Source organism: Podarcis tiliguerta (assembly GCF_965153285.1).
Source record: "Podarcis tiliguerta genome assembly, chromosome: 9".
Taxonomy (NCBI): domain Eukaryota; kingdom Metazoa; phylum Chordata; class Lepidosauria; order Squamata; family Lacertidae; genus Podarcis; species Podarcis tiliguerta.
Genome location: NC_139542.1, coordinates 35,918,556 through 35,931,952, shown reverse-complemented (window position 1 = coordinate 35,931,952; position 13,397 = coordinate 35,918,556). Strand labels below are relative to the sequence as shown.

Genomic DNA, 13,397 nt, shown 5'->3' with positions numbered 1-13,397 from the left:
TTATACACATTCCTTGACTGGAGAACTGTATTGCAAAATCTGGAGAAGTATAAATTTTGAAGGATGGCTGTGTTTCAGTTCTCAGGTTTCCCTCCCAGAAAGTGTGATTTAGGGAGGTTCATCTTTAAATGTCAACTGAATCAGATTTCTCATTAATCCCTAATCATTCCCTGAATATCATCTGACTAAGGATAGCAATCAGTTTACAACTAGACAGTTGCCCAGTAGCTGTAACAACACATTTTATAAAGTTACTGCAGGCTCAAAATGTGACGACAGCAACTCTTCCTTGAAAGTAAAGAAAATATCTTTGTTAAGGCCAATAGCTCAGCAGCAAGCACAAGGACCAGAAGTCAAAATTCCATGGGACACGAGCAGGGCAAGAGGTTTGTAACTGAATGGAAGGTACAAAGATGTCCTAACAGTTGACACAACCATCCTTCAACAGGATGAGATCACTTACAAAACTCTCCCCCTCTACAGTTCCTCTGCACATGCACATACCATCTTGGGGAGGGGAGTGTATCTAAAGGTGTTGCCTGGTTGTCAGCAAGAAGACTATATTTACCCCTCTGCCTTCAGCTTTGCCATCACTTCATCCTGTTCTGTCCTTCCCTCTAGTTGGTTGAAGGATCTTCCCTTTCCTGCTTCCACAGGAGGGGTGTTGGGGAGAGCTAGCAGGTCTGCTTTCTCTCTGATGTCTAGAGTCCTTCAGCCCTTCCATTCTCCACATCTGCACCTGTTCCTTCCTCCTCAGTCTTTTGCATCTGGGGCTGTCGAACCATGCCAGATCCTGATGGAGCTGAGGGGTAAATGACAGTCACAGTGTTGTCTACTGAAACATTTAATTTTAATTGGGGTGGGGTTTTTTTGTGTATTTTTGTTTTGTTTTAGGAATTCCTATCCCACTTTTGGCATTTTCCTCACGGTGGTTAACAACATTGTTTTGTTCATTAAAAACAATATAAATATGCTTTGTTCATGGAATATAACAAAATGTGTAATTTGTGATTTATGCAGATACTTTCCCCGAGTTATATAACCGTACTGCCTAGTTCGCAGACTGGTAACATTGTTGTTTACTTCATGGAATAAGCAAAGTCTTTCCTGAATTAGGCAGAACATTTCATCACTGACATAATGAATCGGTCAATTGCATAAATTATTACGCAGAAACTTCGTTTCATTAATGAATCAACTGTCATCATTGGCTATTTTGAATTAGGCAGAAGCGTTTCCAATTTTCATTTAATTACACTGGGGATTTGTACTAGTGATGGATTAGATGTGGTTGCCCATTTTTCATATTTTCTTATCTGAACAATGAGGCAAGAGTTAAGACACCCATGTAAATCCGTTGTGCAATAATACACTACCTGTCATTAGCATAACTATCACTGCGGATTGTGAACCTCTCTCCAAGTACACATCCCAAGCGTTTGACATGTCTGCCCACAATTTCTACCTCTCCATCAGTCTTGTAGACAAATGCAATTTCACCATCCATTTAGCATATTTGTGTGCAACCACACACATTCAGGTTTGGAACAAACTCTGGTCTCACAAAAATGTTGGTATTTGTCAAATTAGTGTGCCTTTGCAAAAATCATCATTTTTTACTGTAACCCAAATGCTCCATGACTAGGAAAATCCATTCCACATGCTCCATGTTAAGTCCTAGCTTCAGCTGCAAGGAACCTTACTGTGAGGGATATGGGAAAGGTCAGTGCTGCATTCCTCTTTTAAACTGCTCAAAATGGTATCCTCATACCACACAGGAGAATGGGTGTAGCCAACATAAACCATTTTCTAACCACAGTGCATAAGGATTTAATTATAATAAATTGCACCAATAATTTTTCTTGCTAATGAACAAAATACTTCCATAACCTCAAGAGAGACACACAAGGTCTATGTGCAAATTATTATCCACTTAATTCATGTAATGTAAAGAGAGAAATTTCACATTCATGTGCGTTTGGGTCACAATCCAGAAAAAAAAAGGCAACTGAACCTTCATGTCTATACATGCGATCTGATACATGTTTACTCAGAAATGTACCATTGTGTTCAATGGAGTTTCTTCTCTATTAATTGAATTGAATAGAATTGCAGACTAAGCCACATTGATTTCAATGGGATGTTGCCATATTTATCTTCTGTTGGCTTTCACGTTTGTTCTTCTGTAGTGTCATTAGACATCCACTGGACCCTGCAAGTGAAGAGATGTGACATTTTTAGAAAAATAGGGCCAACTTGGAAGGTTCTTGCTCACAGTCCAAATATACCTTTCCTCTGCAGGGACTGAGCTCTGAAAAAAATGGTTCTGCAAATTTTCCAAAAGTTGGCTGAGGATGATAATATAAGGTACAAATACATGTGACACTCCGCCCACCTGCCCACAAAAGGCTGCCAGCTGCCAGAAGCATGTAAGAAAAAGAAAATCTCATGGCTGATGGAGCAATGGAGCATTCCATGTGCTGGCATGCACATCTGTCATTGGCAAAACCAGGAAGAAGTCAGGCTCAGGCTGTGACTCCGGAATTGACTTCAGGTACTTTGTTCATATTATATCTGTCTTCACTCCCAACAGAGTAGAGTGCTTGTAGACTGTAGTTCTGTATGAAACCTTATTTTATTGTTAAGTGTCATAACAAACGGAAAGGAGTTTGAAAGATAACAGTCAATGTTCTAAAAGAAAGCGATGGCGATGGCATCCAGAACCAGAATAATGAGTCACCATTTTGGTCTTAGGAATTTAAGTTATTGATTCCTAAATTATGCTGTACAGTATAATAGTGTATATTATAGTAATGGGGACTGGGGACCAATCTATGAAAGGAACAAACAGGTGGTAAAGAATGTGAGTCATCTTAATTTGTATGTCTTTGACATATTTTCTCCCTTTGTTCAGTCTTGAGAAAACTTTAAAGTATTAAACTTCACTTGATTTTTGTATTAAAAAGCTGCATAGAATTAAAACCAGATTTTATTGACTAGCAGCAGACTGTGAATCACTGACGCATAGACTTAATGGCCCGCCTGAGACCAGAGAAAGTTTTTTAAATGTTGAAATTGGCTAAAATAATTTAAAATTTGTAAGGGTGGTGAAAAATCTTTGGCTAATGCTGTACTTTTTTTGAGTACCCATTTAATATAAGTTTCTTGGTGTACTTGTTAACAGCATGTTCAGTCTTTTTAATTTCTGATCTAGTAGAACTGTTTGCATTTTTAAAAAAACATTGACCTTAAATGAAACCAATACAATAACTCAAAATATCTAGTAAGTGTTATTGCTTTTTAAAAAACATAGCAGTGAACTTCCACAAAACTCTGTTGAACCTAAATAAAATGGCTTTGTGGCTTGAGGTGCAAAAATAACACCATAGTTAGTTGTCATAAGTTATGCAGGCTATGGAAGTCTATGTTGCTTTGTTGGAAAGCTCATACTGACACAAATCCCATTATAGTGTGCAGAGGTTGCCATATATGGAGCGGTGGCTGATGCTAGGGTACAGGCAGAGAAGTTTTCTGAGTTTTACTGTGACCTGTGGTGGCACAGTTCCAACTCATTCTGGGACTCTGGCAGTGAGTCAGTTGACTTGGGCGGTGGGTTCTTCACAGGTTGCAGAGACAGCTAGTTTCCTCTGGTTTCTGAAAGGACACCTAGTAGGCTCGAGTGAGGATGGAGCAGCTGATTTAATTCCTCATGGGATAAAACTGGCTTCTGCATCTCACAAGGGTTTGGATTCAACCAAAGAAAATAACAAATGTGGCTGAGAAACAGAGGAGACAAGCACAAGAGCCAAGGGAAGGGAGCTAGCTGCAGCATCCATGGAGTCAGAGCAAGTTTGGAAAGGAGACACGTGGAGCTGTCCAGCGAGCATTAAGCCCATGAGACTGAATCTTGGAACAGTGTGATGATCTGCAAGATGTCCAGTTATAGAAAAGAAACTTCCTGATGGGCGTTCACTGTAACACCAAGGCTGATTACCTTAATGACAAGTCTTCATGGAAGGGAACTCTGAATGCTAATAGCCTCCTGCTGCAAAGTGGCAAGGAAGTTGTAAGGGGCTTTGGCAAAGCAGACGTTACAGCAAAGTAACTGAGGTTTCCCTCATGGAGAAAGGCAGTAACTATGCAGATTTAGGCTTAGTCTAATTACCAGTAGAATATATTTGCTGAAAGAAGCCTTTAGGACCAAATAAAGGTGTGTTTGCATGAGATATTGCAAGGGTTCTGAGGACAAATGAACCTTGCACCTACGTACGTTGCTTTCCATGTGACTGTTCAACTCCATGCATAGCTGCTGCTGTGAGATACTATCCTTAAACTAGCATTACCTTCTCTGTTACTTTGCAATGGCATCACATTCATTACCCAGAGCAAAGCCAAAAGAGAAACATGATCCTAGGGCCCGTGCAGAGTTCCAGCTGAACCAAGCTTCTTAGTAACAGCAGGTTGCCTCTGGACTGCATTTTACCAATTCAGAGTGGTAAAACAGAAATAGCCTACCCTCAAGGATCTATGTCCTGTAACATCCAGAAGTAGATTACTGTAGTCTACCTGCGGGGCTGTTTCTGAAGATGGTTTTGTAATGGATATCAGCCCAAAATACCTCTGGAAGAGAACTAAGTTCACATTATACTTGTGTACCACCAAATGCACTGGAACTGAGTTCGTTTCCAGGCTCATCTTAGTGTTGTTTTTGACCTTTAAAGATATTCATGACTTGGGACCAGGGCACCTGAAGGACTCTTTGTCTTCATATGTGCCAGGTGCCAGCCCACACCCTGGGATTTTTAGTGGAGGACTTTCTTTAGTTGCCTGTACCATGTGAAATGTTGTGGAGAGTGACAAGGGAAATGATCAACTTTGTGGTATATCCCAGCTATGGAAAACGCTTTGCAGGGAGACTTGCCTGGTACCAAACTGGATGTCATTTTGAGAATAAGCCAATACTTTACCTTACCACCTTCTTCTTCTTCTTCTTCTTCTTCTTCTTCTTCTTCTTCTTCTTCTTCTTCCCCAGGGTTCTTAAGCCTCCACACATTACTTTTATATTGCTTTGTGTTTGTTTCTATCTATTGACAACTTTTCACTACTCTTTTATGTTACATATTTTTTACTCTGTTTTATTGAAATTTTGACTTGTTGAATTCTGTCCTGGAGCTTGTTGAGGGATGTGGTATGAACCTGTTAAGTCAGTCTTTGCCAAACTGGCACCCTCTAGATGTTTTAGACTACTTGTCTCTTCCCTAGCCACCACATGGCAAAGGAGGCTGCATTAAATAAACCAATAAATAAAAGTCCCTTTCCATCTGGAAAAGCCCTGTTGGATGAGACCATGCAGATGTATTGAGACGCAACATCATTTCTTCAGATGGTTCTAAGACACGTTAGGACAGCTTTGTACCAAGTTTTGCTCCACTTATGTTCAAGCCATCATCACAACTATATCATATCCTGCACTCTTCTATGAAAACCAAGGGAAGACCAGGGGTTTGGTGGCTAGGAAAGGATGTGTAATCACCACTGTGTCCGGCACTTGAGTCAAGTCCTTATTCCATGAAAGGACTAGGGCTAACTTTAGACAACTAATCCCCTAGAGTTGCCTGATTCAGATCTTTTGCATCAAAGACAGAGTAGAGACCAACTAGAGATGCAGCGGAATATTTTAAAGCACTTGTATTATTCGCTGACATGGATACTCTCAGACTTCAGATTCTTCAGAAAAGTTTTAAAAGGCAGGGTGGAGATCGAGATTGAGAAAACCCTTGATCAAGAGAACCTTTGTTTAGTTGATTTTGGGAAATAGTATTAAAGAAATGGAAGTGAACGATTTCTTAATCTCTGTAACATATTGTGTCTGACATAACTCTGTGACAGAGAGAACTTCATAGTGGCATTTACATTTTGATTGGAAAAAATCCACATTATTTTTCCTACAGAGATCTGCAATAACAATTGAGATGGGAGGTATTTCCTTGAGATTAATGGCTGGTTAAGAGGAGTTGATGGCCCAAGGCTCAACTGGGGGCCATTAAACACAGCCGGTCATTATTCTGCAGGAAATGCTCCAGGCTGAAGTCATTACAACTAGTATAAAATGGAAATGAAACAAGCCATAGGTGTGTGGATTATTATTATTTTGCAATAAAGCCATTTCTATTAGTATTAACAGGACATTTATAGGGATGTCTGTATTACAGAAACTCAATTGCTTGAATTAGCATCCATATTCCATTTATTCTGTGACATTTTATAGTTATAGGATTATTTATATTTGTATTAAAGTTGGGGTCACATTCACTATTGTATCTGTTTTGTTTTTTAAGCAAAATGGTCTTTAAAACTAGGCCCAAGTGAGAAATCCAGATTTACTGACTCAAAATTTCCAGGGAGGTCTAGCTTTAGGATCAGATTTTTACTTTCATGAAGATAACCCCTCCCCATGCATATTTTATAATGGTAGCGTTTCAATACTGTATACATTAAAATGTCAAAAAGTATATATGTGTGTAGTCTAAACACCTTTTTTCTTATGCACCTGGTTGCTAATTTTTTTCCATTTTGGATGGGGAAACTCATTGGATTCAAATGAGTTGGCATTTAAAGGTGAATCTATCAAATTTGTACTTTCCAAATCAGCCACCCTTCCAAATTCACACTCATCCAAATTTTTTGAAGCAGTTCTCCAACCAGTGTTTACAAAAATGAACTATACTAGGTAAAAGTGTGCAAAAACATAAATACATTAGTGAAAATAACATACAAAGATGCACTCTATTAGGAGAAAATACTTGCAGAAATGTGTACGTTGGTCAAAATTACCATATTTTTCGCTCTATAAGACGCTACATAAACATGTGTTTATTAGGGGAAATCTACTCTAAAACGCTGAAGAATTTTCACGAGGTTTTCTTTTTATAAAAAAATTGTAAATTGCTGCTGAAATGTAGGGAACTGAGTTTAAGATTGGAAAAATGAGAACCTGAGGGGTTCTACAAGCAAAGCTTCTAGAAAACGGAGATAGACAACAACAAAAGCTTTAGCAAGTGCCATATTTTCTGCTCATTTCAATTTCTTCAAACATGGAATTTATATGTTTGAATTTAGTCTGACTAAATTTTTCAAAGATGAGTGCATGATATAATTTGGGTCAAAACCATTTGCATCCAGAAATCCCCACCCAGAACATTAGCACAGAGCATCTGCAGGGCACCAACGTGGGCAAGGCTGCCTTACATTAATTAAGTGTTGGTTGCTTCCTTGATTTGGGGGAGTGCTCAACCAACAGTTTATGTAAAACAATTTCAATTACTTTAACCATACTTTGTGGATCACATTTAATAAATTTGGTTCTGTACAGTGCACGAATCAGCTATAATGTTCAGCATAGTTGCACATGTCTCCCCCTTGTAGAAAATGTGATCTGATGAGGTTATGTTTTATTGTAATTTCCATAAAAGAATACGTGGGGCGGTGGCTCCTAGCTGCTATGTTGGGAGCTTTATATAAAATGTGCAATGAGTACTTGCTAATTAAATAAAATGAATTATCCCATTTAGCTAAATCTCTTAAGCCTTTATCAATGATGACTGGAAATCCAGCACATAAAATATGTAAACATCTAATAAAAGCTGAAGCACATCATGAATACATGGCAGTAAAAGTCCAGAGAGCCATAGAATAAATTACTTACGTTCACTTTAGGTGTTCTGGAAACATAGCATCATTTTTCCAGTTTTGACTCATATCAAGACCACCCTGAAGAACAGCTTAATTGAACCAAATCCCCAAAGACTCTGTATTTATCATTTAGTTTATAAGTTTGGCAGCTAACTAGACATAACAAAATATGCAAATTAAATTACATCTGACGATTACACAAAAGCTCACGCTGTTTGCACCATAGAATAGCAGTGTTTTTAATTTGGTAGTAACAGCCAAACCTAGGGGTGGCAGGGGGAGAGGAAGAAAACTTTAAAATAATTGACAAAAAGATGTCACGCTTACCCAAGTGTGACCCAAATCACAACTGATCCTTACATGCCTGTCTAGTGAAATAGTTTGTGAGAGACTTAAATGTGCATGAGAGGATAATGATGTGCATCCTTTAGTTTTAGGAGCTACCAAGGGCAAAGGGTTTGGGGGAGTCATGTATAGCAATGTTTGCTAATAATGCTGAGTATAGTCAGGAATGCATCAATACGACAGAGGTTTTAGGGCAGAGGCCAAGAACCTGTGGTCCTTCAGATGTTCTTGGATTCCAACTCCCATTATCCCTGACCGCTGACTATGCTAACTGGGATGGGGGATGAAGAAATATCTGTAGGGCCGCAGGTTTTCCATCCCTATCTTTGGGAAATACTGGAAAGGTCTAAATACACAAACACCTCTGGGTCTTGCCCAGAATTTTCAAATAAAGGAATGCTGCAGTTAAACACATACACATTACTGGAGATATATCAATACAGGAATAAATAGCAAAGTTGCTCCACTGTTTCCTGTTCACAGATTCTGTTGGTAATGTGTGTGCGTGAGTGCACACACAAAAAAATTAGGAGAAAGCTGATATCGTGGCTTCCCAGTTTTTGCCGTTTTGACCCCAATAAAAGTCTAGAGAGTGAGGAAATTAATGTTCTTTACTGGCCAATGGACTCTTCTGCAATCCGCTATCAATATTCTTGTAGGATACTTGGCATCTGATTCTTTCATTACTTTATTACTTTATCCTTTTGTTTATCTTGATGAACAACCCCTTTAGGATTGAATAAAACTGCTTAAATCTTTCTTTTGGATATGCAGCCACAGTGTGTAGCAGGAGAAGCATCCATTGCATATTGAACTTTCCTGGCAGTATATCTGTTTTGCAAGGAGAATTTGCAGCCTTTATATACTCTGATGTACTATGACATATAGATTAACAGTGTGAATATGGCTCTAGTCAAAGACAGGAAGTTGAGTGGTTATTGCACTTAGCAAAAGCAGCACAGTCTCTGAGCCAAACCCGAAGAGTACAATGCCAGCATTTGACAAGCCAAATCAGTAATGCAGGATTAGACTGGAAGCCTGGAACCAAAGAACTAGCTGATAGGTTCAAATCTACGTGTGATATTCAGTTTTTCCACATCCACCCTTTTTTATTAGCTTCTTCGTGTTTCAGCCTCTTGTCTCTTGCTCTTTCTTATGAGCCTCCTTTCATTTACTTTCCCCTTTGGTCCGCACTTCTCAGTCTGTTGCCTACACTATATGTTTTCTTCAGCTACCTGTCTTCCAGCTTTCCCACCTCCCAGGATCTCTTTCCAGTCTTCTGCCTCCCCACAAAAGCTGCTGCTTGAAACACCCACACCACACATTTAAAGCACATTGCTGCCCCACAAAGAATCCTGGAAACTGAGTGTCTTGGGCCCTGTGATCTCAACTGGCTTGGGGCTAGAGTGGCAGTTGCTGTCAGGTGATCTCATGGACTGGTTGGATGCAGAGGAATGGTGGAAGGAACCAGCTGGAGAACCACTAAGGGAAGAAGGCTCAGAGCCCAGGGAGTAGTGGTGGGACAATGATGAGGGGTCAGAGGGAGAAGAAGACTGGGAGGAGGAGGTGTGTGGCCGAGAGAAGCCCAGTCTCAGAGCAAAAGCTGGAAAGGAGGGAAGCCAAGCCACAGAGATAAGTCAGGCAGAGTCATTGGTGTCTCCCCCTCCTGCTGTGGTTCTCTTCCCCAGAACCATAAGAGGCATGAGAAGGGCAGAGGAGAGGTTGGCTGCATGAAGGAGCAGTCACCATGTTGGAACTCTAGCGCTCTACTGCAGCCAGGGATGGTGTGTCCCATTTCACCACTCTGCCCTGCTGCTCCTGCCACCACTGTGTCTGCCACCACCTGCTCTGCCACCGCTGTGTACTCTGCCCTATCTGCCACTGATAGAGAAGTGCTACCGCCATTGGAACCAATTTCAAGTGAGATTGTGCCAATTTTGGGTTAGATCTCATAAAAAATGGACACAATCTCACCCAAAGTTGGCACCACTGGAAGATGCGGTGGGGCAGGCAGGGAGCCCGCGGGAGTGCCGCTTTGGGGGCTTCTGCTGTCCAAGGCAGTAGATTCACCCTGCCCAATGTCTGTGCTGCCGCTGACTACAGCTAAGCAAGACAGGGACTCACAAAAGACACGTTGGGTAGGGGGCACATCTGGCATATCCTGTACGCATGCCTATGCTTGGAATGCTCTGGAGCATTCCATGTCATCACAGCAGCCCAGCCACTCAGTGCTAGAGGCTTCATGGCCACAAATATAATGCAGTGTTAAAGAAATAGTATGGTGCAGGATACAGGACTGTATAATATCCTAACTATAGCTTGGAGGCGGCATCAAGAGCAGTAGTTATGAGTCATAATATATACACCTGACATAACAGCAATATACACACGACTTGATGAAATCCAGAGAACATTCCTAGGCATTCCTGTTACTATAACTACAGGTGCATGCTAGCAGAACACATGTTTATGGCAAATAATGCAGCTTTAGGAAAAATGCCTTAGCGGAAAATATAACAGCCTGGAAAAAGAGGAAGCTGAACTGAGTAGACAGTCCATTTTGTTCAAGTCTTAATCCTTCATTTCGAGTTTGTAGGATAGGGTTCTTCTGGATAATTTAAACCAGGGGTGGGAAGCCTGTAATCCTCCAGATGTAGTTGAACACTTAACTTTCATTAGCCCCAGCCATGCTGATGTTAACATCAGGCAGTAACAATCTGTAATCCCCACCTGCCTGCCTTCTTACAGCCAGTTCAATGGGTGGCCCTGTCAGCTTCCTCCTCCTAAGTCTCAGGGTTACCCTTCTAGAACTTGGAAGGTTGGGGATGGGGACAAAACTGGAATCAACTGGCTCTCCCAGTCATTGGCTGTGGCTCTACCTATCCTTGGTACACATTCACGCCATACATTGAAATCACTATGATACCACTTTAAACAGTCATGGCTTCCTCCAAATAATTATTGGAGCTAAAGTTTCTAAAGAGTACCACAAGTTGTACCCCTGTTGCCCTCCCAGAGCTACAATATTCAGAGTGGCTTCACTATCTGTCCCTCTTCACAGGGAACTCTGGAAATTGTAGCTCTGTGAGGGGGGAGTAGGGGGCCAAACAACTCTCAGCAACTTTGTTGTTGTTCTTTAGTCATTTAGTCGTGTCCGACTCTTCGTGACCCCATGGACCAGAGCACACCAGGCACTCCTGTCTTCCACTGCCGCCCGCAGTTTGGTCAAACTCATGCTGGTAGCTTCGAGAACACTATCCAACCATCTCGTCCTGCATCGTCCCCTTCTCCTTGTGCCCTCCATCTTTCCCAACATCAGGGTCTTTTCCAGGGAGTCTTCTCTTCTCATGAGGTGGCCAAAGTATTGGAGCCTCAGCTTCACGATCTGTCCTTCCAGTGAACACTCAGGGCTGATTTCCTTAAGAATGGATGCGTTTGATCTTCTTGCAGTCCATGGGACTCTCAAGAGTCTCAGCAACTTTAAGAAACCACAACTCCCAGAATTATTTGGGGGAAGCCATGCATGTTCAAAGTGGTATCATAGCCCTTTAAACGTATGGTGTGAATGTGGCCTTGGTCTTCCTGCCCTTCGTGTTTCAATGGTCATCATCGGTCACTGCTGCCAACGACCCTGTCTAATGGCAATTCTTTTGGTAATAGCATGTATGGAGCAAAAGCAGATGGGCAGAACGCTTTGTTCTTAAGGTACTTTGGTGCATACTCTTAGGTACAGCAGAAAAGGGAATCAAGAGCCTGATGTGGGGGATGTAGTCTAGTGAAGGATGAAGATATTCATTAAAACCCAGCACATCTTAGATTTCCATCTCATTTCTTCACTGTCCTATTCAGGTAGGTCATGGGCTGCCCATGGATGAGAGAAAGGCAGGGTGGTAGCAGCAACACAACAGCAGTTACTACCGCAGAGAGCTAGCTCAGCTTTCATTGCTAATGAAGCAGTTTTCATTTTCCATTGTTGTTTAGCAAAGAAAATAAAGTCCTAAATTAGAATTTTGGTTTTAGAAAGTAGAATGGGGTAATACCCTTCAGCTGGTTCTTTGTTAACATTCTGTTTCTTGTTACCTTGTTGGGCAGTAAATAAACGGAAAAACCCCAAATTAATTATTTCAGTGTCTTTAATATACCGATTTGCCTTCAAGCTACAGTCTTGGAAAATTCTAATTATAAAGCAATTCGGTTTGTTTATAACATGCTTTTGATTTTAATTTTACTGTATTCTACTGTTGGAAAATCCTTTTGACATCTGGTTTGGGGAAATCCTAGCAGCCAGCTTGTGTGTTATAATAGTACGCCTTGTTTTAGAGACAAGAAAAAGCTGAGCTCCAACTTAACGGTGAGATTTTTAAAAACAAACCACATTACCGTAACTTTGTTACCAATTATATCGGCCTCAGATTCACTGAACTGCAGCCCTGCAGCTACTTTTCAGTGGTAACTTTTTTTTTACTTTCACTGTGTTGATAGAAAGAAGAGGAAATTGGTGCTTTGGATGTGCACTTGCAGCTTGGGTAAGAGGCACCATGCACCCCCAAAACCACAGTCTTTTTGCACGGTAAATGCATATCTCAACTGCCTCCTGTAAACCAATTAAAAACGATAAATCAAGTAAAGTGATTATGTCAATCTCAACACAAAACAACCTGTAGCTGCATGGGACTTGAGACTGTGTTTATATATTTTTTTATGGTTGATGTTTTTTGTTTTTAAATTGCTGCAGGATGTTTTATGAGAAGTGATACACAAATGGAAAAGATATTTTTAAATAAATAAATACATAATTTCAACATATAACAACATCATACAGATAAATAATGAAATACCCCACCCTAATCCAGAAGCTGGTGTTCAGGCAAGGCTGAACAAAATAACAACCAAATAACTTAAGTTCTTATCCCCAAATACAATTTCTACAGAAGGCAATAAACAATTTAAGTTTTACGATGTGAACAAATGAAAAGGATAAATATAGAAATATATGTACAGTATTAGTCATATCCGTTATAGTTAACGTAGCTAAAATTTGGGCTAACGCCGAAAGCTAATGACTGGTACCTGAGTAATGCTGATGTTTGCTGTATTTATCAGAAGATCATATGACAACAATTCATCAACAGCAGCAATATTAGAGAGTTAAAAATATTGCCACAGCTGCTTCATAGAGCGCAATGCTACCTAAGATGGTTTTGATGTGTTCAGGAAATGGATGCCAGCTTCACTTCTTAAATGTGCCCCAACACATTTAGAAGATTTAGGGGGAGGTGTACTGAACCAAGGAAAAGGAATTACATTTCTTAATTTTCTTTCCTGTGCTCCCATTTTTGGTACAAACTTGTGCACAAATT

General features: G+C 40.5%; 1 long non-coding RNA gene across 1 annotated transcript; it reads right to left on the bottom strand.

The window, feature by feature from the left end:
• Positions 1–2,026: 2,026 nt before the first annotated feature.
• Positions 2,027–10,806, bottom strand: LOC310685478. Its single transcript, XR_014515312.1, has 2 exons — positions 10,768–10,806; positions 2,027–2,212 (listed from the first exon to the last, which is right to left on the bottom strand). It is a non-coding gene; the product is annotated as an uncharacterized lncRNA (long non-coding RNA).
• Positions 10,807–13,397: the final 2,591 nt, after the last annotated feature.